A 25,876-nucleotide genomic window follows, 5' to 3' on the forward strand; every position below is an offset into this window, starting at 1 on the left:
ATGAAAAGGCAGAACTCACGTTATTCTTGTCGTCTATTGGTCACACATCCAGGAAGCTGGGTGGCAGGGACTTCCGTTAACCTGACCTAGGGGGTGGTGTTGTACGGCGCTCCGCCCCGCGGCTGAGTCACGCATGCGCAGGATTCCTGTCCTCGTCCAATCGGAAGGTAGCGAGCGAAGCCGCGCTGCTCCCGCTTCTTCGGCGCCCGCGGTTGTGGACCGCCTCTCTGCTGTGGACCAATCCGCTTCGGCTTCCTCTATGATTTTCTCCAATCAGAGGCGGAGGGCGGAGATCCGGACGGCCGTGGGCAGAGCGTGGTTTTTCTCCAGCTCCAGTGTGGGGTTTGCTTCTGAGGTACCTTCTGCTGGGCCGGGCGGGGTGACGATCATAGGCGGCAGCTCCCTCGACCGGCGGCCGCCGCGCGGGATGCGCGTGGAAAGCTCTGGGTGGGGAGCGCGGAGGGGAGCGGGCGGTGCGGGAGCACGTGCGCGCGAGGGAGGCCGAGTGGGTCTCTTGAGTGTCAGGCTCTGTGGTCGATGACGGGTAGGCAGCCCCTGCTCGCTCTTGCCTGCCCTTCCTGCACTCACTGCACACCCACCTCTGGCTCTCGCCTCTTTCCCTGTCAGAAAGCAGATTTTCACTTAGGAAGCAAAGCCAAGGAATACACTGTATGCCGTGATGCCAGCTTCTATGCGATGACTTCCGTGTGTCGTGGCATCTGGTCCACACACCTATCTGCAGAGCTTGGTGCTGGCCCGGTGTGATGGTGCACACCTGTGATCCCAGCACTGGCCGGGAGACAGAGGCAAGAGGATGTCTGAGTTGCCAGGCAGCCAAAGCTTCCTAGGGAAACTTTGTCTCACACGTAGATACACACACACACACACACACACACAACTAACTCACAACAAAAACACTCAAGAGGTAGATGCTGTCGGCATGTTCATCTTCATTTGAAAAAAAAATATATTTTATGTTAACCTCAGCTTCTTCAGTTGCACGATTAAAATCAGTCGTAATAAATTGCTTTTTAGTATTGTGATAGTCCAATGAGAAATGGACTTAAAGTATACGTTACTGGTATCAGGTCTGCTGGTTTCTGCTGGTATAACAGCATCTGCACAGGCTAGAACTGTACAAACATGCAGCCTGGTAACACTGTGTGAGATACCTCCGTGTGGACCGTTTTCCAGCCTGTCGGGTTCAGGATAGTATTTATTGACCAGAGAACAAAGTGAGCAATGTTTGGTTTGTATTTTTATCTTAGATATTTTATAACATTTAAGGCAAAAGTAAGCCCTCATTACTTGCTGACTTTCTTTCACTTCCTATTAGTGCAGATTTAGAGTTGTGTCTTTGTTTACAAACTCATGACCATGTGTTCTGCAGCTTTTGCTTCTTTTTCTTTTTTGTTTGTTTTTTGAGGCAGGGTTTGTCTGTAGTGTTTTTTTTTTTTTTTTTTTTTTTTGAGCCTGTCCTGGAACTAGCTCTTGTAGACCAGGCTGGCTTTGAATTCACAGATCCACCTACCTCAGCCTCCCAGTGCTGGGATTAAAAGTGTGTGCCACCACCGCCCTACTTGCTTGCTTTTTTGTTTTGTTTTTGAAACAGGGTTTCTCTGTGTAGCTAGGGCAGTCCTGCAACTCGCTTTGTAGACCAGGCTGGCCGAGAACTTGATGTTTTCTCAAATGCTGGAATTAGGCCTTCACCGTCAACCCCACCTGCAGCTTCTATTTATTACAAATAGAACTGAAGACATTGCCTTTTTGTTGCTGTTGTTGTTTGAGACAGGCTCTCAAACTGTGTAGCTTTGACTGGCCTAGAACTTTGTAGATCAGGCTAGCCTGAGCTCAGAGGCCCACCTGCCTCTGCCAGTGCTAGAGTTAAAGGCCAGCGCCACCAAGGGAAACTTAAGACATTGCTTTTTTGCTTTTCCGCTCTAATGCTAAAGAAAATTAACAAAAATAAAATACAAACCCTTCATTTTCAGTGGTCTCTTTAAAAACAACAACAAAGGGGAAAAACTCCTGGGATCTCTTGTTACTCAGTCTAGTCCAGAGCTTGCTGTGTAGTTGGGAGTGACGTTGAATAGAGTCCTCTACCTCCCTAACTCTGCAGTGTTGGGATTGCAGCTGTGTACCCTATGACCATATGACATGGTCCTGAGGATTGAACCCAGGGCCTTGTGCACGCTAAGCACACTGTACCAACTGAGACACATCCTCGGCGCAGGTGATGTCTGTGTAGTTATTTGCTTGATAACAAAAATGAGACTGTGTATATTAGTGAAATGGAATCTTTTCATGCTAGTTCAGGTCAATACCTTAGAGTGGATTATGTACAAACCACTGCTAAGCTTTCTGTTTTTAAATATTACATTTATAGTGTGTGCGTGTGCCGCACATGACACTGGCACTCTGGAGGCCAGAAGACACCTGGGAATCCACTCTCTGCTTCTGCAGTGTAGGTTCAGGGGATCAAATGTAGGTCAGATGAGTAATCTCACTGGCCCTGTTTTTGAGACATTCTCACACTGTACCCTAGGCTGTCCTAAGTTCACTGTTTATCTTAGGCTGGCCTCAAATCTAATCCTCCTTCCTCATAAGCCATGGCTGACTACTATTCAGCTTTTGGAAGGGCTTCTTAGTTTCATATGGCTGCTTAACAAATTACCACACTTAGTGACTTCAGACAGCAGCTGGATGGTAGCACACACCTTGAATCCCAGCACTCGGGAAACAGGCAGGTGGATCTCTGTGTTCGAGGCCAGCCTGGTCTACAAGAGCTAGTTCCAGGACAGCCAGGACAGAACTACACAGAGAAACCATGTTTGGTGGGCGGAGCATAAATGTGGAGCTGGAGAGGTGATTCAGTGACTGCTTTCTGCACAGGATGTGCACTCTGGAGGCAGAGGCACAGGTAGAGGCCAGCCTGATCTACTTAGTAAGTTCCAGTACAGCCAAAGCTGCAAAGAGAGACCCTGCCTCAAACAAACAAAAAACCTCCAGAAGATCTGAAGCTGCTTCTGGCCTCTTCAGGCACTAGTACACAGGCATTCACAGACACGTGCACATAGGTAAAAATAAGCAGCACAAATGTATTAGCTTTCAACTTGGCTTTAAAGTATTTTACGAGGCTAATGTCAAGGTATCAGGGACCTGAAGCCTCTTGGACATCTCAGAGACAGATGTGTTTCTCTAGCCTTTTTCAGCTTCTAGTGACTGTATCTGTTAGCCTGCAACTCTTTTTGCCTTTTAGAGACATTTCACCCTATAGCCCTGGCTGGCCTTGAATGCATGGTAACTTACTTCCTGCATTAGGCTTCCAAGTGCAGGGGTTTCACGTATGGACCATTCTGCTAGACTCAGTGTGTAGCTCCTTCTGGCAGTCTTCTTTGGTTGGCTGCTCCCATCATCATCTACCTCTGTAACTGAGTCTCCACCCCTCCCTCTTCTGAGGAAACTTGTGGCATGTAGGGCTTTCCCAGATAGTCAGAAATTATTCTCTCTGTCTCAGGATGCTGTGCGAAGTTGTCATAATGAGGAGTGCTGATGGGTTCTAGGAGGTGGGTTGGACTTAAGTATCTTTGGGAGCCATTTCTCAGCCCTCCACAAAGACTGTGATGCACAAATACCCTGTGCCAGAACTGAATGTGCAGTAGGGACTTTAAGAGAGAAAGGATAGACTTCCAGACAGCTGGGCAGCTCTTGAACACAGAGGTAACTGAATAGTCCTCTGCTGTAAAACTAGAATTGACTATTTAGAGAAGTACCACTGGATTCTAACCTACCTTAAGAATTCATGTGACTTGCAGTCAGTTCATTGGTTCTGATTGATGCCATTTTGAGTTATTTATTTATGAGATCACAACATTACCGTTCTTGCGAAAGATTATGATTTATCCCGGGCTTCTTTCCCAGTTCAGTCATATAACTTCAGGTTTATATATATCCCCCACTTTAAGTATCATGATGTTAGTTGATGGGAATCAGCCATTCCGACAACCCAGTCTTTTTTTTTTTTTTAAATATTTATTTATTTATTTATTATGTATACAATTTTCTGTCTGTGTGTATGCCTGAAGGCCAGAAGAGGGCGCCAGACCTCTTTACAGATGGTTGTGAGCCACCATGTGGTTGCTGGGAATCGAACTCGGGTCCTTTGGAAGAGCAGGCAATGCTCTTAACCACTGAGCCATCTCTCCAGCCCCCCAACCCAGTCTTTTGGGAGTGGTAGTGCATGGCATAGGGAAGGCAGGATCTTGAGGGTAGGAGGGAAACTGGAAGCGCCCGCGTTCAAGGCCTAGTCTCAGCTGCACAGCGAGTTTGCGGGCTGCCTGAGCACATGAGACTCCATGCCACAACAGTGACAACAAAACCCAGCTACTTCAAACCTCTGGGTCCTGTTGCTCCTGGCAATATGCAGAAGGATTTATCAAGAAGTGGACCGATGGGGTCCTCTCTGGTCTCAACAAAAAACACGGCAGCTCTGATGACTTCAGAGTTGTCCCATCTTCACACAAAGACATCTCTTGCTAGAGTTCACAGTTTTTGAGAGACATGTTTACATGTATAGTTACAAGTATAGATACACTGGAGTAAATGTATGAAAACCCAGCTCCAGATAGGCATTCACTATATAAAAACTTAATAAAGATTTGTGTTTGGGGCTGGGCAGTGGTGGCGCACACCTTTAACCCCAGCACTTGGGAGGCAGAGGCAGGTGGATCCCTGTGAGTTCGGGGCCAGCCTGGTCTGCAAGAGCTAGTTCCAGGACAGCTAGAACTGTTACACAGGGAAACCCTGTCTTGAAAAACAAAAGAAAACAAACAAACAAACAAAAAAAAAGAGTTGTGTTTGGTTTGAGTAGGTGGGGAAAGGACCAGGAGGAGCATGCATGAGAAAAGTTTCTCGTGGATCAGACCTAGCAGTGGCCTATGTTGTTTTCTTTCACACTCCATTGGCTAAAAGTCTTTGGCATGGCTGCATATAACTAACCTGATTGGATGCCTAGCTATTGATCTGTTGTTCCAGCAGTTGGCTAAGGCAGCAGCTCATTTAGCCACCTACTTATAACTTGCCCTCAAAGAATCCTTAGTTTCTTAATCCTTTAAATTCTCCATTGTGCTGGGCACTGTGGGGTTCACCTTTAATCCCAGCATAACAGGCGCTCTGTGAGCTCAAGGCCAACCTGATCTAGGCTAGCTAGGACTACATAAGGAGGCTCTGTGTCAAAAACAAAACCAAATGAATAAAGCTTCCATTGTTGTTTAGATGTCTGTTGTGCAAGAGTCCCTCTGAGGCTGATGCTAGTGATCCATGCTGGTGTTGGGTCCACAGCAAAAAGCTGCTCCCCTTTTGCGCCGAGGAAGTCTGGGCTTACACTCAGAAACTGCTATTACAGTTTTCTGTGTCCTGGCTGAGCAGTGAATGAAATGAGGACATGACCACTCCGGGGCAGTAGACTATACATGACCAGTAGACTGAACCAGGCTTGGGGAGGAGGGGAAATAGGGATGCGAGAGAGGAAGAGAATAGGGCCAAGAAAGCAAAGGGGAGAGAGAAAGCGAGACCAAAATGTCAGGGTTACATAGGAATGGTGGGGAAGCAAAGTTGGGGTTTAGGATAGGGGATAGGGTGAGAAGAGCTGAGAGGAGATAGGAACTTGCTACGTTGAGCGTTCAAGACAGGGTTTTTCTGTGTAGCTGTGGCTGTCCTGGAACTCATTCTGTAGACCAGGCTGGCCTCAAACTCACAGAGATCCACCTGCCTCTGCCTCCCAAGTGCTGGGATAAAACTGCGTCACCACTGCCTGGCGAACCTAAGGCCTTGTACATGCTAGTCGCATACAAACAGCTACACCCTCAAGCTCCTATTTTCTCTCTCCTTGAAACAGTGCCTTACTTTGTAGCCCAGGCTAGCCTTGAACTCAATATCCTTCTGCTTTGGCCTCTGGAGTGTTGGAATCACAGACATGTTATCAGTCCCTGAAGTAAAGGGAGGGAGAGGTAGTGAGACCTTGGGGCAGGAAGGCTCTCTGAAGCAGGTCCTAGCAGGTCCTTGTTGATCCAGGAGCCCTTTCCTTTTTCCCTCTCTGGCATCAACTCACTGCAATCACCCTTGGTCTAGGGACAGTTACAAACCTTGTATTCCTTCATGTTACACATCACAGCGGTTTCCATGCCCCCTGTTAAACGATGCACAGGATTAAAGAATAAAAGAAGGCTATTGCATTTTCCAGATGTTTTCTGAAAGCCACTGGGTGTTCATCTTTCTCTAAGTTTGAAAAAGTTATTTAATAGTTAACATTTCAATAATTTTTGCAGGCTTTTAAGATTTAAAACGTTAGCCAGGCGGTGGTGGCGCACGCCTTTAATCCCAGCACTCGGGAGGCAGAAGCAGGAGGATCTCTGTGAGTTCGAGGCCAGCCTGGTCTACAAGAGCTAGTTCCAGCCTGTCTCGATAATCAAAGAAAAAAAAAGATTTAAAATGTTAGGCAAAGGAAAGGAGGGAAAAGACACTTGTCTTCAAGGACTATTAAATTTAAGTGGCTGTATGTTGAAATAAATGATGGCTAGAATCTCTATTTCTTTGATTACTTATTTGACCAACTTTCTGTAGTTCAGATTGGCTTCTAACTTGTTATCCTGCTTCAGCTTTCTTCTCTTTCACACACACACACACACACACACACGCATGCACGCACACGCACACACGCATGCACAAACTGCATGTTCTTGCTCTCTTGCTCTTTCTCGATTGCTTGCTCTCCCCTGCTGCTGAAGACTGAACTGAAGGTCTTACGCACACTAGATGATCCCACTACCACTTCACTACATCCCCAGTCTTATTGTTTGTCCTTTTAGATATGCTGGTTGGTGGTGGAATACTGGGCCTCACATGAGTTTGAGTAGGTGACTTTCCACAGAGCTACATCTCCAACCCCTTGCTGTCTGAAGAAAAAATTTCTGGCTGGGTGTGGTGGCGCCTAGTCTCAGGACTCTGGAGACCAAGGCCAGCTGATCTTGGAGTTTAAGGCCAGCCTGGTATAGGTAGTGAATTCCAGGCCAGCCAGGGCGGCGTAATAAGACTCTGTTTCAAAACAAACAAAGACAACAAGGAAAAAGAACTTACATTTCTTGAGTGCAGCAGAGCCAGTGGCTAAGAACACAGAATTTGAGTGGAACTGCTTGGGTTACCCCTGTATCTGTCGCTGCACCTTGGTCTCTTTATTTTTTTTTTTTTTTTTTTTTTTTTTCGAGACAGGGTTTCTCTGTGGTTTTGGAGCCTGTCCTGGAACTAGCTCTTGTAGACCAGGCTGGTCTCGAACTCCCAGAGATCCGCCTGCCTCTGCCTCCCGAGTGCAGGGATTAAAGGCGTGCGCCACCACGGCCCGGCCTGGTCTCTTTATTTTTAACTGCTCTGTGTATGCTTCAGTTTCCCCGGCTGTGAAGCTGGGTAGCAATAAGCACTTCTTAAGATGTTGTGAATATTTGAAGGGCTTAAACCTGTACTTGACAAACACTGTTAATTGAATAAAAGTACTCCCCCTTGACTTTATTTGATGATATTAATTATTATATATAAATAATATATATAAATGATATAAATAGCAGGGTGGCTGGTTATTTATTTTCACATTTTATTTTGTGTGTCATGGGACAATGTGAGGGAGTCAGTTCACTTCTACCATATGAGTTCTAGGGGCAAAGGTTACCAGGCTTGGTGTCAAGCACTTTTACCCATTGAACTGTTTCTCTGGCCTACTAATTTTAATTATATCTCAAAATTGGTGATGTTTTTACTTATTTTGTTTTGTTTATTGAGGCTGGGTCTTTCTATATAACAAAGTCACTTAAAGTGTAGCAGCTTCCTGCTCTTCTCCAGGGAAAGGTTTCCCAATGCAAGTGTTAACAACCCTGCTGCTGGGGGAAGGTTTCTCCTATGAGGTTGTTGCAGCTACCCTCCTCTAGGGGACAATTTCCCCAGTGTTGTAGTTCGAAAGTGTTACACTTCTGCCTGGCTCTGGTGAAAGTTGTAACAGCCTAGCTCTGCTCCATCGAAAGGATCACAGCACACAAACCTCACTCTTGAGATTAATGGGAAGGAAGGATCCTCCTGGGGCTGCCTCTAGAGAGAGAAGCAGCAGCAAACTGAACAGGATACAGGGCTTTTATATAGGTTTTTTGTTGTGGTTGTTTTGTTGGTGGGGGAGGTACATGGCAGAGCTTTCCAAAATGACTTGGGATTAGTGGATTTTTGTATCCTGATTCTGGGGCAGGATCAGGGTTTGGTGGGATTTCCTGCCCAGGTACCTCAGGGATTGGTGGGATTCTGCAACCTGCCTTTGGGGAAAGCTCAGGGATTGGTGGGATTTCAAGACCTGGTCCTGGACAAATGTGCTATCGTGTTCAGCTTAACCTTACCTTTTAAACTCTACTGCACTTAGTTATAAATTGTAACAGCAACTGTAACACCCAGATGTGGTAGTGCACACCTGTAATCCCAGAACCCGAGTGCAAGTTTGACAGGACCCACAGGGTTCTGTCTCAGAAGACCAAGTAAATAACCAAAAGAAAAAAAGAAAACGTAAAATACAAACAAAAACTCATAGTGTAAAAATACTCGGTAGGACTTCCCAGAAGGTCGGACAATGGACGTGGATTCAGTGCATGTTACACAGTGATGCACATGAAAGAACCGGTAAATAACAATTGGGATTGTAAAAAACAGGGTCGGGGAAGATCTGATTTGCTCATAGTCACCTTCCCTCAAAAGTAAGCCAAGGTAAACCTCATACAGATGTTTTCCCATAAAGCCAGCTCCTGTTTTCTTTTCTTTTTTCTTTTTTTAATATTTATTTATTTAGCCGGGCGGTGGTGGCGCATGCCTTTAATCCCAGCACTCGGGAGGCAGAGGCAGGCGGATCTCTGTGAGTTCGAGACCAGCCTGGTCTACAAGAGCTAGTTCCAGGACAGGAACCAAAAGCTACGGAGAAACCCTGTCTCGAAAAATCCCCAAAAAAAAATATATTTATTTATTTATTTATTATACAATATTTGTCTGTGTGTATGCCTGCAGGCCAGGAGAGGGCACCAGACCTCAGTACAGGTGGTTGTGAGCCACCACGTGGTCGCTGGGAATTGAACTCAGGACCTCTGGAAGAGCAGCCCGTGCTCTTAACCTCTGAGCCATCTCTCCAGCCCAGCTCCTGTTTTCTGTAATGCTGCCAATTCCTCTCCAAATGGTGCCTTCATCTCCTATTGTGTTGGCTTATTTTTGTGAGCATATATTAGTTATACTTAATGGATTTCATCATGACATTTTCATAAACATACCCATGCCATATTTAACTTCCCCCGTTGACCTCTCTTGTCCCACACCTCTAGACCCCCTTCCCTGCAGCTAGACCCACCCCCATTTTTATGACTGTGCCAGTCCCAGTGAGTTTAATTAATTGCTTGCGTGAGCCTCAGTGAGGCCCTGTTGACTACATCACTGAAGTAAAGGTCTCTCCCTCACCCATGTTTATACTTCTTGGCTGCTATCAAATCTTTTTATCTTGGTTCTGATTTCTCTTTAGAGCCCTTCTCCTTGGATCCTTAGTCCTGTGTTAATCAGACTTAAAGTTGTTAGCATGCATAGCAGCAATCTCTTTTCAAGTAAGGAAGAGAGACAATGAATGTTGAAGCTATTTTTTTTCTTATTTTTCCCTACCTGTGATGCTTCTAGCCTTAATGTAGCATTGAATTATTTTTGAAGGTATTCTAAACTTTCTCTTGAAGATTGTGAAGTAGTTTTGAACTAAGAAAGGAATTTGAGACTAACAGTCCTCTGAGCCATTCTCAAATAATGCGGTTTCTGAATCATTGGGCTATTTTTATCTTAAATGATTAATGGGTAGGCTTGTATTTTACATAAAAATATAATGTTATAAAGTACTGCATTTAGAAATTCAAGATCACCCGATCCTTTTGTGAAGTAAAAGTAGCATTCTGAATACTTGCTGAGTTTCCCCCAGTAGAGTACATTAGTGTTTATTGATGTTCTCTGCAGAAAGAGAGCTGTGTAATACTGAGATCCTGACCAGGTCCTTAGCTTCTTCAATTCTATCTTCCTGGAGTGCGCTGGCTAGTTTATGTCAACTTGACACAAGCTAGAGTTGTTGGAGAGGAAGCAGCCTCAACTGAGAAAATGCCTCCAGAAGATCAGACTGTAGGCAAGCCTGTAGGACATTTTCTTAGTGATTGGTGTGGGAGGGTCCAGTACTTTATGGGTCTGGCCTGTATAAGAAAGAAAGCAGACTGAGCTTGCTGAGCAAGCCAGTAAGCAGCACCTCGTCCAGTCTCTCTGCATCAACTCATGCTGCCAGCTGCCCTGCTTGAGTCCCTGTCCTGACTTCTTTGCTGATGAACAGCAATAGAGAACCTAAGATAAGCCAAATAAACCCTTTCCTCCCTAAGTTTGCTTTGGTCATGGTGTTTCATCACAGCAATAGTAAACCAAACGAAGATACGGAGTTTTATAAGCATGAAGGAGTTTGGCATGAACTACTGACATTCTCAAAGCTATGGTTATGGATGGCTAATCGATATGTTACATTTCAATTTGTTTCTTATGTAGTAACCTTTCTTAAGAAAAAAAAAGGTGGGAGGAGAATTGGACTGTTTCTTCTGAGGCTTTAGGGTGGATTGTGAGACTTCCTGTTTAATCTGCATTGTTTTACGTACTGGTGAGTAATTCTTACCTTTGTCTCCTGGTTTTCCTCTACCAAGTACAGTTTGTGTTTGCCTACTCTCACGGGAAGTAGGGTTGTTAGCTACAGACTGGTAGAACGACGGGTCTGAAAAGATCGGAAGCCAGCTGTAGTGACACCTGTGATCCCTGTTTGTAGGAGCAGAGGCAGGAAGATTGTGAGTTCAAGGCTTGTCAGGAACACGTAGTGAATACCAGAGCAGCCAGGGTTACATAGTGAGACCCTGTCTCATAAACAACAATGTTGATTGCCTTGGGGTGGGCTACTCAGACTAGGGTTAGTAACCAACCTGGCAGTCAGTTATTCCAGGGTCACGGAGAGGCACCACCTGGAAGATAATGGGCTAGGAAAGCGGAAGGAGGCTAAGCGAGAATTCTTGTCAAAGCCTCCGTTTATTAGAGACAGGGTACAACTTTTATAGGGTAAGGAGTTGGGGGGGTGGGCACAGGGGCCTGGGCTCTTGCCGCGTGGTTCACGTTGGTCACATGGTCCGAGTTGGTCACGTAGGCAGGAGGTTGTCTTCGGTCAGGTCACTGTAGGCCAAGAAGTCGTGAGTTGACACACCTAGATCCCTAGATAGTTTGGAATGTGGGGTGGGTTCCGCTAACAGATAGCTCTCATTAACAGCCAATTTGGGTGTGGGGTAGGCTCTGTCAATAGAACTATTCCTAACACAATTAAGGGTGTGGGGTTCTCTGCAGACTCCCCAGGGTGATGGTTCCTGCAATGATTTTAGGAGGAAATTGGCTCCTAACACAACAAAAAAGAACTGAAAAATATGTTTCTTGCCTTTATGAAGTTTATACTCTTGAGTAGGCAGAAGCAATGAAAAGTATGTAAAGTATAGATAATTAACACATCAACTTACTTAGCATATGATTATTGCTGTATGAATATCACAATATATTGATATCTAGAGGAAGCTGAAATTCATTTTGTGCTGGATTAATAGGAATTTTATCTAGCCAGTAGAAGTTGAAGTGAATCATGAGGTATGGGTAGGAGCTAGGTGACTAAAAGGATGTGGGATTCTTAGAGAGAGTAGCAATCCTTTTTCTGATTCTGTTGGTGGAAAAATATTTTACTGCCTAACAGATTTACCCACTAGAATGTTGATGACTGTAAAATACAGTCATTTACCTGTAGTTCATACAGAAACACAAAATAATTATTATGTTATTTATCATTATTAAAAATTGTGTTAGTCAGATGTGGTGACTTTAATCCTAACATTTGAGAGGCAGATGCAGCTGGATGTCTGTGAGTTCAAGGCCAGTCTAGTCTACATAGTGAATTCTAGGTTGGCCAGGGCTACATACTGAGACTTTGTCTCGGAATAATTTTTTTCTTTTTGTTTTCTGTACTCAAGAAATAATTATGTTTGGCCAGTGGTGGCACTTGGGAGGCAGAAGCAGGTGAATCTCAGTGAGTTCAAGGCCAGCCTGGTCTACAAAGTGAGTGTCCAAGACTGTTAAAAAAACAACAACAGCCGGGCGGTGGTGGCGCACGCCTTTAATCCCAGCACTCGGGAGGCAGAGGCAGGCGGATCTCTGTGAGTTCGAGGCCAGCCTGGTCTACAGAGCTAGTTCCAGGACAGGCTCCAAAACCACAGAGAAACCCTGTCTCGAAAAACCAAAAAAAAAAAACAACAACAACAACCCTGTCTCAGGAAAGAGCAAAACAAAAGAAAAAGAGCAATAATTATGTTTGGGTGTGGTAGTTCATGCCTGTTAGTCTCAACATTCAAGAGAGGCAAGAGGATTGCTTAGAATTCCAGGTCAGCCTTCACATCGTCTGAGACTTTTCCTGTGAAGATGTAAACAAGTATTTATTCAGTCCAAATAGGGCACAAGGTCAGAGCAATGATTCTACCAAAGTCCAGCTTGCTGAGTCAGTGCCTTTATTGGGGCTACTTACAGAGTATGAGTGGTAACTTACAGAAACAGGCAGGTACAACTGAGAGGCAACTACATCATTGCAAAGCCTACCCCAGCCTGGGTGCTGCTCTTGTGAAGCTCTCTGCAGTTTGTGGAGCAGAGAGTCTCTTCTCTTCAGCAGTCTTAATTGCTTACATAACTCTGGGGAGGGGTGATTTGATCGTGAGCCTAGATGAGTAAGATTTGAAATCGGTAGAAACAAATCATAGGAAAGCCCCTATTTGAAATTTTGGTGGCATGGACAAGTAGGTATAGGGGTTTAAACAGACTCTAGAGTCATGAGATTGATTGGAGTTTTGAAGAGAGCTCTGAGTTGCCTAAAAGTCTAGATGCTCACGTGGTGGAAATAATTGCTCTTGTCTAGGGAGAGAGAAACGTCCAAGAAAAATTCAGTTCAATTTCATTTGTCAGAATCAGCTTCAGAAACGCCTGTTACTGTGAACATGTTTGGGGACTAGAGTTCCTTCCCGAGTCAGCCCTGTGTTCCCCTGTGTTGAGTCTGCTGCTAGATGGCAGTAGTAGCCAGCACCATGGGCAGGCAAGTGTAGAAGTGACAGCCGGGAGAACAGCGGCCAAGTGGCACTAAGCTGGCCTTGTTTTCAGTCATTTTTATCCTTCACGTCAGATCTGTAAAGAAAGTAAAGTGTTTTTTCTCATAATAACGAGTGTTTACAGGATGGTTCAACAGTTACACCTCTGTTGTTTCTCGGTTAAGCTCTTTTACTGTGTTCAGCAGAGAGATGAGTTTAGAACTTACTAGATTCTCATCTTATAATATAGGACAAATATTTAATGCTTTATTGCACACATGTTAGAAAAGACTAAATATATTTAAAGGTTTACCAATTACTGGTTTTTGCTATATTTATTACTTTCACGGGGTTTCTCTTTGTAGCCCTGGCTATCCTGGAACTTGCTCTTTAGACCAAGATGGCCTCAAATTCATAGATTTGCCTGCCTCTGCCTCACGAGTGCTGGGATTAAAGGCATGCACCACCACAGCCTGGCTCATTTTTTATTATTTTTAATTATATGTAGGTGTGTGTTCCCATGAGTGTAGGTGCCCATGGAGGCCAGAGGCATCTGATTCCCTGGAGCTGAAGTTACAGGCACTTGTGAGCTATGTTATATGGGTGCTGGGCACCAAACTCAGAGTCTCTGGAAGAGCAGCAAAGCAGCAAGTGCTCTTAACCACTGACCCGTCTCCCCAGCCTCACCAGTTACTGTTTTGATTTACATTTTTTCATACTTTTAGGATCGTCTCCTAGCTTGGAGTGTTAAATAGTGATCCTACGTATAAATGCAAAAGGTGGCATCTTTAGCTGTCAGTTTGTAATGGTCCTACCTGGTCTGAAGTACTTACTGGTAGATTTCCCTACTTATCGTGTGGAAGCCTTAGATTCGATCACCCCTACCACTACCACCCCTCAAGTTGCCGTATTGATTGAGAGATGGGAATATGATTAAAAGTTCCTTAGTGTCCAGAAGCTTTCCTTGTCTCACCTCATCTTAGTCTCTGGTAAAAAGCGGACATATATCATCAACATAAATATAACATCTTTCTGCTTGGTTCTTTAGAGCAGCATTTTAGAGTAGCATGGACAGTGAGTGCACCTGGGCAGTATCCAATTATGTGTACGTGTTATGGTGGCTAGTTTTAGTCAACACAAAGTAGAGTCATCTAGAAAGAAGGACTCTTAGTTGACAAGCTATTGCCCCCAGATTGGCCTGTGGTGCATTTCCTTGATTGATGATTGGTGTGGAAAGACCCAGATCACATGGTCAGAGGGGATTGGATCCCTTGGAGATGGAGTTACAAGAGCCACTGTGTGAATCTTGGGAATAGAACCTGGGTCCTCTGGAAGAATACCCAGTGCTGTCAGCTTCTGAGCCATCTTTCCAGCAAATGGACCCAGGTTTTCTGTAAGAAAAGGAAGTGTTCCTAGCCACGTAGCCAGCTTTCCAACCCTTATATTGTGTTTCCCAACCATTAACCTACATGTCTTTTCTTAAACACATTTTCTGGTTTATAAGTGTAGGAATTTAGGATTTGATTGTAATATTTTTGTTTGAGACTACTTCCCATTATGTATTTATTCAACAGTTTTGGGTGTTAGATAGAAAAATAAAGATACTTATTCCTTGTAATCAGTTAAATATTTTTTTTCTTTTTTTTTTAAATATTTATTTATTTATTATGTATACAATATTCTGTCTGTGTGTATGCCTGCAGGCCAGAAGAGGGCGCCAGACCCTATTACAGATGGTTATGAGCCACCATGTGGTTGCTGGGAATTGAACTCAGGACCTTTGGAAGAGCAGGCAGTGCTCTTAACCTCTGAGCCATCTCTCCAGCCCCCCCTTTTTTTTCTTGTACAGCTTTGTTTTGTGATTTTCAGAGGGGCCTTGTGTGCCATTGCCCATGGCGGAGGTCAGAGGACAGCATTGTGGAACTTGTTCCCTCCCACCTTTGGATTCCTGAGATGGAGTTTAGGGTGCTGGATTGATGTGGCTAGGCCTTTGTTCTCTGAGTCATCAGATGGCCCCCCATCTCAATCCTGCCTTTGAGATAGGGTCTCAGCCTAGGCTGCCCTTGAGTTCACTATGGAGCTAACAATAATCTTAAACTTTTTTTTTTTATTTTTTTTTTTCCTTTCACTGAAAATGGATTTTGTTGCCAGTCAATGGTGGCACACACCTAAAGCGAGTTCCAGGACAGCCAAAACTGTAATACAGAGATACCCTGTCTTGAAAAACAAACAAACAAACATCATAAAAAAGAAAAGAAAAAGAAAGAAAATGGATTTTTTTTCCCCACACACAATATATCCTAATTACGGTTTCCCCTCCCTCTCCTCCTTTCAGTTTCTCCCTACCTCCCCTCCCATCTGGATCCACACTTTCTGTCTCGTTAGAAAACAAACAGACTTCTAAGGGACAAAAATAAAATAAAACAAAAACTAATACATTGGAATTAGACGAAACAAATGGAAGGAAAAGAACCCAAGACAAGGCACAAGAAACAGAGACCCGTGCTGTAGACAGATTTTTCTTTGGGCTACCAGGTCACAAAAGAACGACATGGAGACTTATTATTAATTATGAAAGCTTGGCCTTAGCCTAACTGTTTCTAACTGGTTCTTAGGACTTATATTAACCCGTATCTTTTAATCTGCGTTCCTTTATGTGGCTTGGTTATCTTTACTTTGTACTGCCCCTTTTGCTTCCTCAGTGTCTGGTGGCAACCCCACCTTCTTCCCAGGGATCTCTCTGCCTGGAAGTCCCTCTGATCTCTCCCGCCTAGCTATTGGCTGTTCAGCTTTTTATTACCCCAGTCACAGCAATACGTCTTTACAGTGTACAAATATCTCACAACACCAGGCTAGAGAGATGACTCAGTGGTTAAGAACACTGACTGCTCTTCCAGAGGATTTGGGTTCAATTCCCAGCATCTACATGGCAGCTCACAACTGTCTGTAGCTCTGACATGCTCACACAAACATACAGGCAGACAAAACACCAATGCACACAAAATAAAAATAAATTTTAAAAAAGAAAGAAACAGAGACCCACTCATTCACATACTCAAGGATCCCATAAAAACACCAAACTGCAAGCCATAACATATATGCAGAGGACATGACACAGATCCATGCAGGCTCCATCATGCTACCTCAGTCTCAGAGTTCATATGAGCTTTGATCATGTTGTTCTAGACGGCCTGTGCTTTCTTGCTGTCATCTATCTCCTCTGGCTCTTACACTTTCCTGCCTCTTCTTCCATGGGGTTTCCTGAGCCATGAAGGGAGGGATTTGATGAAGCTATCCCCTTCTAGGGCTAAGTCTTCCAAGCTCTCACTCACGGCATAACATCTCTGTATTTGTTCCCATCTGCCACAGGAGAAGCTCTCCGACGATGGCTGAGCGAAGCACTGAGTGTAGTAAAATGTCTGTATTGCTACTTTTTTTTTTAAATAGGCTCGTAGTATTTGGTTTTACCCTAGGTCCCTAGACTATCTAGTCTCAGGTTTTTGGTCATCCAAACAGATTCATCTCGTGGAGTGGGCCTTAAATCAAATAAAGTGTGATGATTATTTTCCGTTGTTAGTTTGTATATCTGGAATGAACTGCAATCTAGAAATGGAGGGCACACTTGTGAGAGATTTTCTGCTTGGTTTGAAGTGGGTGAACCCGCTTCTAGTCCAACCTTTGATCTGGCCACACCTTCTCCTGGAATACTTTGTGAGGACATGGGAGAAGGAAGCTGTTGCTCTCTGCCTGCTTGCTCTCTCGCCTTGCCAGCACATCATTCCTTCACTGGCATTGGAGCCTGCTTTTTCAGGATTCCAGCACATGCAGAAGGCCAGCTGGGACACCTAGCCATAGGGACTGACCAACTGCTAGATTCTTAGACTTTACATTCACAGCTAGCCATGGTTGGATTAGCTGGACTGCAGCCTGTAAGCCATTCCAGTAAATTACACACACACACACACACACACACACACACACACACACACACACACATTCTATAAGTTTTGTGACTTTTGGGAACCCTGACCAGTACATCAGGTATTGTACCACCATTACCACTAGCCTATCTTACCGACAGGGTTTTGCAACCCAAGGTTTTGTGGCTCACTTGGTATATATGTTTCTCTTTTGTTAGCATGCAGAGTACCTTCCTGTACCAAAGACGCTAGAACATAGGAGTCTTCACTATGAAGGCACCAACTCGACTTCTAAATGTTCAATTAGTTTTGTAGGTGTTGTCTTTAGCAGTGGGGCCTTGTTATCAGTTATGTAGAACATCCTGGGTTTGGAATTTCCCACGGGACCCTTTCGGACAACAACTCGATTAGATGTAACCCAATCCCAAGACCAGAAGTTTCATTTGATGACAAGAAATAGCTAACTGTGACTCTTTCCCCCGCATTATTTGGTGATTTTATTTAAATCACCTTCATATATGTATATATTTTAGGAAGCTTCTGTTGTATTAGATTTCCATAATACCCTTAAAATGGCCCTTAATTTTAGCTGTTTCTATCTGTATTTCCCCCAACTGATCTTCTAGTTCTAGCCCCACCCCATCCATCTATAATTAATTTCCCTTTCCTAATTAGATGTATCTAGCCGGGCGGTGGTGGCACACATCTTTAATCCCAGAACTTAGAAGGCAGAGGCAGGCAGATCTCTGTGAATTTGAGGCCAGCCTGGTCTACAAGAGCTAGTTCTAGGACAGGCTCCAAAGCTACAGAGAAACCTTGTTTCAAAAAAAAAAAAAAAAAAAACCCAAAAAACTAGATGTATCTATCACCCCAGTCCCTTACTCTATACCTACTATCTGTGGGTCAGTGGATTGTAACTTCCTTGTGGTTGATTTAATAGCTAGTATCCACATGAATGGATACATACCATGTTTCTCTCTCCATCTGGAATACTCAGGATGATTTTTTTCTTTCTAGTTTCATCCATTTACCTGAGAACTTCTTTTGGGTTTTTGCATTTGTTGTTGTTGTTGTTTTGTATTTTGTTTTTTCAAAACAGGGTCTCTCTGTAGCTTTGGAACCTGTTTTGGAACTCACTCTGTAGACCTGGAATCAAACTCACAGAGATCCGCCTGCCTCTGCCTCTCCGGTGCTGGGATTAAATGTGTGCGCCACCACTGCCCGGCTGATTTCATTCTTTGTAAAGGCTGAATAATACTCCACTGTGTGAATGCACCACATTTTCTTTATCCATTCTTCTGCTGAGGAACATGTAGGTACCAATTTCTGGCTGTTATGTATAGAGCAGCAGTGAACATGGTAGAGAAAGTGTCTCTGTGGTGGGATGAAGACCCCTTTAGATGTATACCCAAGAATGGTACAGCTGGACCTAGAGGTAGGTTAGTTACCATCTTCCTGAAGAATTGCTACACCAACTTCCATAGCGACTATACAAATCTGCACTCCCACCAGCAATGGATGAGTGTTCCCCTTCCTCCACATCCTTTCCAGCATGAGCTGTCACTTGTTTTATTGATGTTAGCCATTCTGATGGGTGTAAAATACAATCTCAAAGCCATTTTGGCTTCTCTTTCCCTGATGGCTAATGATGTTGAACATTTCTTTAAGTGTTTCTCAGTCAATTGAGTTCCTCTTTTGAGAATTGTCTGTTTAGATCTGTATAGCATTTTATAATTTAGTTACTTGCTTTCTTTCTTTTCTTCTTCTCTTCCTCTTCCTCTTCTTCCTCTTCTTCTTCCTCCTCCTCCTCCTCTCCTCCTCCTCCTCCTCCTCCTCTCCTTCTCCTTCTCCTTCTCCTCCTCCTTCTTCTTCTTTTTTCCCAAGACAGCCTTTCTCTATGTAACAGCACTAGCTGTCCTGGAACTAGCTCTTGTAGACCACGCAGAGATCCCCCTGTCTCTGCCTGGAATCAAAGTACTAGAATTAAAGCTGTACGCTACCACCCAACTGAGTTATTTGTTCTCTTGATAACTAGTTTTTCAAGTTTGAAAAACTTTTGTTGAAGATGCTATCTTTTTTCTGGCTTCTTTGTCAAGAATCGGGTATCTGTGGGTATGTGAGTGTATGTCAGGGTCTTCAATTTGATTCTCTTGATCAACATGTCTGGTTTTTGTGCCAGTACTTTGCTATTTTTATTACTATTTCTCTGTAATATAACTTGAGATTGGGGGTGGTATTTCTTTCTGCAGATCTTTTATTGTTCAGGATTGTTTTAGCTATCCTGGGTTTTTTGCGTTTATATGTAAATATGAAAATTGTCCTTTGAATACCTGTGAAGAATTGTGTTGGAAGTTTGATAGGGATTTCATTGTATCTGAAGATTGCTTTTGGTAGACTGGCTATCTTTACTGTGTTACTTCTACTGATCCTTGAACATGGTGATCTTTCCCTCTTTTGATGTTTTCTTCAATTTCTTTCTTCAGTGCCTTAAAGTTTTTATAATAGAAGTCTTTTACTTGCTTAAGGTTACCCCAAGATATTGTATATTATATGAGGTTATTATATAAGTATCTTTCCCTCACTTCTTTCTTGCCCATTTGTCACTTGTGCATAGAAAGGCTACTGGGTTTTGTGAGTTAATTTTGTGTCCAGCTACTTTGCTGTAGGAGTTCCCTTGTGGAATTTTAGAGTCACTATCGTATCATCTGCAAATAGATGCTTTGGCTTCTTCCTTTCCAATTTGTATTCCTTTAATCCCCTTCAGTTGTCTTATTGCTCTAGCTAAGACATCAAGGACTGTATTGAAGAGGTGTGGAGAGAGTGGACAACCTTGTCTTGTTCCTGATTTTAGTGGCATTGCTTTGAGTTTCTCTCGATTGAAGTTGATGTTCAAGTTACAGGCTTGCTGTAAATAGCCTTTAATATGTTGAGGCATGCCCCTTATATCCCTAATCTCTCTAGAACTTTTATCATGAAGGGATGTTGGATTTTGTCAAAGGCCTTTTCTGCATCTTAGAAGATGATTATGTGGTGAATTACTAATCTAATTAATCTTGATCAATAATTGGGAGTTAAGGGCTGGAGAGATGGCTCAGTGGTTAAGAGCACTGCCTGCTCTTCCAAAGGTCCTGAGTTCAATTCCCAGCAACCACATGGTGGCTCAAAACCATCTGCAATTAGATCTGGTGCCCTCTTCTGGCCTGAAGGCATACCTTCAGACAGAATACTGAGAATACTGTATACATAATAAATAAATAAAATCTTTAAAAAAAAAATAATTGGGAGTTAAATATTGGGAGGAAACCTGAAAGATCAAAGAACTGGGATTAGGCGCCAGTTGCTTCCTACCTCTCTCCCTTCCTAGTCCAAAAGCAATGAGATCCTGTCTCTGCTCCACCTTATCACTTCCTCTCTCTGTCTCCCAAGTGGCAGAGGCAGGCGAATCTCTATGAGTTCAAAGCCAGTCTGGTCTACAGAGCGAGTTCCAGGATAGGCTCCAAAACTACACAGAGAAACCTGGTCTCGAAAAAAACAAAACAAAACAAAAAAAAGTGTGAGCCTCCCAAATGCTGGAATTAAAGGCATGAGCCACCACCACCTGGCCTCTGTGGTTAACTAATGACTAGCTCCACCCTCTGGTCTCTAGGCAAGCTTTACTTGTCAGAGCACAAACAAAATATCACACGATAGAGATACATTCCTTATAACCCTAATCTCTATAGGACTTTTATCATGAAGGGATGTTGGATTTTGTCAAAGGCAGGGTGTTATTTCAATTTTCTTGTATCTGTTGAGACTTGCTTTGTGATCAAGTACATGGTCAATTTTAGAGAACAAACGCTCCATGAGGTGCCTAGAGGTATATTCTGTTGTGTTTGGGTAAAATGTCCTGTAGATATCTGTTAGGTTCACTTGGTTTTTAATGTCAGTTAGCTCCAGCATTTCTCTGTTTAGTGTTGTCTGATTTGTCTATTGATAAGTGTGATATTGAAGCCTCCCACTTGCGGTGTGTGAGAGGCAATATGTGATTTTTCTTTTGGTTTTTCTTTTGGGTGCTTTTTGTGTTTGGTGCATAGATGTTAAAAATTGTACTGTCCTCTTGGTGTTTTTTCTTTTGCGTATATAGTGTCTTTTCCCATCTCTTCTGATTACTTTTGATTTGAAGTCTATTTTTTCAGATATTAAAATGAGTATGTCAACTTGCTTCTTAGGTCTGTTTGCTTGGAATATCTTTTGCCAACCGTTTACCCTGAGTGATGCCTATACTTGAGGTTAAGGCATTTTTTTGGATGCAGCAGAAGGATAGATGTTATTTTTCATCCATTCTGTTTGTGTCTTTTTTTTAAATAGGGGAATTGAGACCATTGATGTTGAGAGATAACAGTGATTCCTGTTATTTTGTTTTGTTTCCGTTTGCTGGTCTGAGATTATTTATCCCTTGTGTTGTCTTTGGTGTGCTTAATCTCTTTAGATCTATGCACAGCAATAAAACCCTAAGACACTAGGTGTTGGGAATTTACACTTGGGAATGGGGATGAGGTGGGGTGGGGTTGCTAAGGAAGTCCATAGGAGGGAAGAAAGCAGGATGTTCTACTGTGATCTGCTTGATCCCCTTAGAGTGGGGGCAGTAGGTAAGGAGAATCCTCAGCAGGTGGTCCCTACAGAGGGATTAAACGGGGAGGAGTGGAAGGAGAAGTGGAGATCTGCTTAGCTGACTGGATTGGCTGGTGTTGAATTTCTGATCCACCTGCTCTTACCTCCTGTGTTCTGGGATTACAGGCATCCTCCACAATGCTCTGTTTCATGCTGTAGTATTGATTGAAGTTAGGACGTGTGTTTGACCCTGGGAATCACATCTCCAGCCCTCTCTTTTTTTCTTTTTTCGTTTTAAAGACTGGGTCTCAGATAGCCCTGCTGTTCTCAGATTTGATGTATAACCAAGGCTGGTGTTGTAGTTTGAATGAGAATGGTTCCCACAGGCTCATATTTTAGTGCTTGATCCACAGTTGGTGAAACTATTTCAGAAGCATTAGCAGGTGTGGTCTTGTTGGAGGAAGTAGGTCACTAGGGCTTTGAGGTTTCAGAAGCCCATGTCATTGCCAGTTAGTTCTCTTTCTACCTAGTACTTGTGGATTGAGGTCTCCGCTACTGCTCCAGTGCCATGTCTTCCTTCCTGCTCCCCATTATGATAATGGACTCACCCTCTTAAACTGTAAGCCCCCCCCCCCCATAAACTCTTTCTCATGTGAATTGCTTTGGTCCTGGTGTCTTATTACAGCAATAAAACACCAAGACTTAAACTCCTGATCCTCCTGCCTCTGCTCCTAAATGCTGGAATTAGAGGCCAGAGCCATCACATAAGACTCTGCTTCTTAAAGTGAATTCTGTGCACACTGTGTAGCATAATAGAGTATTTACTCTGGGGAATGAACACTTTTAAGTATTTTGTCAGGCTGTGAAGTCTAATCAGGTTTAGGCTTTGTTGTTGCTATAGTTACCTTAGTCTACTACAGATTCTTTGAGCTGTGGGCTATTTCTATCTTATACATAATGTCAGGCATGAGATGTCATGGCCATAGTTTTTCTCATTGGCCATGCCTCATTCTGAGCTCCAACGGGTCCTGCCTGCCTTGGTCAAGTAGGCTTCTCTCTGTGCTCTTCCTCCTGGCCTTGGTCTTTACTCATGGAGGCTCATGGAAGAGGGAATGTTCTTCTCCGGGGTTCTTTTTGGGTGATGAAGTTAAGATTTTTTTCATATAAAATATCCTTATTTTCACATTTGACTGTTAAGTTATTCAACTAAAAATAGAATTCTAAGTTAGAGTTTGCAGAGATGGCTCAATAGTTTAAAGCTTATGCTGTTCTTCCAGGGGACCCCATTTCATAGCACCCACACCAAGTGGCTCACAACTTCCTGTAACTCCAGCTTCAGGGGTCCAACTGCTTTGTCTGGTCTCCTTGGGCATACGCACTCAAATGCACATACCCACACATTGGCACATACATAATACTTTCTTTTTATTTCTTCCTTGAGACAAGGTCTCACTATTCAGCTCTAACTGTTCTGGAACTCTCTACGTAGACTAGGCTAGCTGCGCCTGTCTCTGCCTCCCCAGTGCTGGGATTAAAGGCATGCACTTAAAACATTTTTTTAATCTTTGATTTTTAAAAAAAAAAAACTTTTAAAAATGTCTAAGTTAGAAATCACCTTGATTGAGAATTTTGAATGCATTATTTGATAGCTAGGGTTGCTGTTGAGAATGCTGATGCTATTTTCCCTCAGTTTGCAGCTTCCTGAAATTTAGTCTTAAGATGCTTGTCCCTTGTATGTCCCTTCCTTGCCTGCCTTTTTGGTACTCTTTTGGGCTCTAATGTATGTATCTGTTCTTCAAAGCTCTTACCTGGACCAGACTACTCTTGCCTCACCTTCCTTTTTCCTCATTATTTTTAATTTTTTTTTTTAAAGACAAGATCTCATTACACATACAACTGAGACTGGCCACAAATTTCCAAATTTGCTGTGTATCCAGAGTGGCCTCTGGCTTGAGGTACACTACCCAAGTGTTGTACTGCCGTGTGTAGCACTATGCCCAGCTCTGGCTCAGTTCCCCCGCCACCGCTTCTTTCCGTCGATTGACTCTGGAGTCCAGAAAGTACCCCACCACTGAGCTTTAGCCCTAGCTCTGTTTGGCTTTATTCATCTATCTATTTATTTATTTATTGGATGGTGGGGGATTAGATACCAAGATGGCCTTGAATACACTCCATAGCCCAGACAAACTTCAACTTGTGTGTCTCTTGCCTCAGTTTACCGAGCATGAATCTGCAACCCAGGCCCATACCATCAGACCCAGCTAACCTAGGAGACGCTTGCTGCGCATAGTCTACTCCCTCGCCCTTCTTTTCATTCTTCTCTCAAATGTCACTTCCTAGGAAAGCCTTCCAGCTAAGGGTTTAATCTAGATTTCCTGCCTCTTATTTCTTCCTTATTCTAATTACTTTTTATAATACTCAGCACCAAGTAGGTTTTTCTTTCCGTTTAATCAGTCTTTAATGAAAAGTGAGTGTAGATCGAACATTATACTTCTCAACTCTTCGGAAAAAGGAGCAGACGTGGTCTTCCTCTGGATGTGAAAGGCGCATTGAAACGATGCTTTTACAGTTCTCACTTGGTCAGAAGTCACAAAGGGATTACACTGCGTTATGGCAGCAGCCACTTCGGCAATGGCAGTGAAAAGGTAGCTCTCAGTATTTTTACCGGTAGAATTAGTTGTCTTTGTTTGTGTTGATTGCTTCACTGTCCAGAAGAAAGCAAGGGGTGTGTGTTCTTTCCCAACTTGCTCTTCTTTTCGCATGTTGCCAAAGCTGGCCCTGAACATCGCGACTGGGGATCTTATTGCCTCAGCCTCCTGAGTAGCCGGAACTGTAGGTGAATGCCACCACCTTCGCTGCTGAGTTCTTGGCTAGGACTGTTCTTTAGGAGATGAGTAGATACAATGTTGTTAGAGCTTACCACTTGCTAACTACAACATATGCTATTTGTTAAATGTGCCATGGAGCTGACTTTAAATTCCATTGTTAACCTCTCTTTGTGATGGAATAAATTCTTAGTTTTCATTTCTGTTCTTCTTGCTCCTGCCCTCCAACCTTTTGCAGTTACTAAGGATGGCATTTGCTTAATTTTTAAAGCATCTTTTCAGAATTAGAAGAAATAATAAACACACAGCACTAATAACCTTGCCAAATTAAGGCAGCTTTGGGCTGGGTAGTTTGGTTTCTCTTTATTTGATTAACCAGCTGGTTGCTGTGAAAAGGAAAAGCATTGAATTGTATTCATTGAAAGAAGCTGGGCATTTGTAGACTTCCTGTAAAGGGTGACTTTTGCACGGAAGAATTGAGAAACTGGACACCTTATGATATTATTAGGAAATTTTTTTAAATGTATATTTATTTTATATTATGTATATGTTTTGCCTGCTTGCATTTATGTGTACTATGTGAATGCCTGGAGTTTGCAGAGGTGACAAAGCATTGGATCGCCAAAAACTAGAGTTATGGTTTTTGAGTCACCATGGGTGTTGGGAACCGAACCCAGACCCTCTGCAAGAGCAACAAGTGGTCTTAACTTCTGGGCCATCTCTCCTGCCCCATTGAGTCTCTTCTTATTTTCTTTCTTTCTTTCTTTCTTTCTTTCTTTCTTTCTTTCAAATTGATTTATTATGTATACAGTGTTCTGCCTGCATGTATCCTTGCAGGCCAGAAGAGGGCACCAAATCTCATTACAGATGGTTGTGAGCAACTACGTAGGTACTGGGAATTGAACTCAGGACTGCTGGAAGAGCAGCCCGTGCTTTTAACTGCTGAGCCATCTCTCTAGCCCCTTGTTTCTTTTCTTTTTTCTTTTCTTCTTTTTGGTTTTTTGAAACAAGGTTTCTCTGTGTAGTCCTGGCTGTCCTGGAGCTCTCTCTCTGTAGACTAGGCTGGCAGAGCTCAGCAATCCATCTGGGATCCATCTGCGATCCGTCAGCCTCTGCCTCCTGAGTGCTGGGTTTAAAGGCATGTGCTACCATGCCCGCTTATGTTTGTTTCTTTTGAAGGTGATTTGAATGTTACAGTTGTAACCCCCCAAATGACCTTGCATTGTGTGAGAAAATGTTATTTTCCCAGTTCCTTCTCCCTTCCAAGGGAAAAATCCTACACCTTAAACACTAACCTTTTTACAGAGTATGGTGA

The 25,876-nt window shown here is 43.4% G+C and overlaps 1 protein-coding gene across 2 annotated transcripts in view; it reads left to right on the plus strand.

The window, feature by feature from the left end:
• Positions 1–293: 293 nt before the first annotated feature.
• The window catches only part of Wdr89 (WD repeat domain 89), a 37,222-nt gene continuing 11,639 nt past the window's right edge, over positions 294–25,876 (plus strand). The window contains exon 1 of one of the 2 annotated variants that reach the window (XM_041658502.1): positions 294–355. The gene's annotated coding sequence lies outside the window, so the exon portion shown is untranslated. The remainder of the gene's footprint in view (positions 356–25,876) is intronic. The other variant, XM_041658501.1, reaches the window with a different exon arrangement.

This window comes from Microtus oregoni, unplaced genomic scaffold (assembly GCF_018167655.1).
Source record: "Microtus oregoni isolate MIOR12 unplaced genomic scaffold, Mior012 000009F_ref0000495, whole genome shotgun sequence".
Classification (NCBI taxonomy): Eukaryota; Metazoa; Chordata; class Mammalia; order Rodentia; family Cricetidae; genus Microtus; species Microtus oregoni.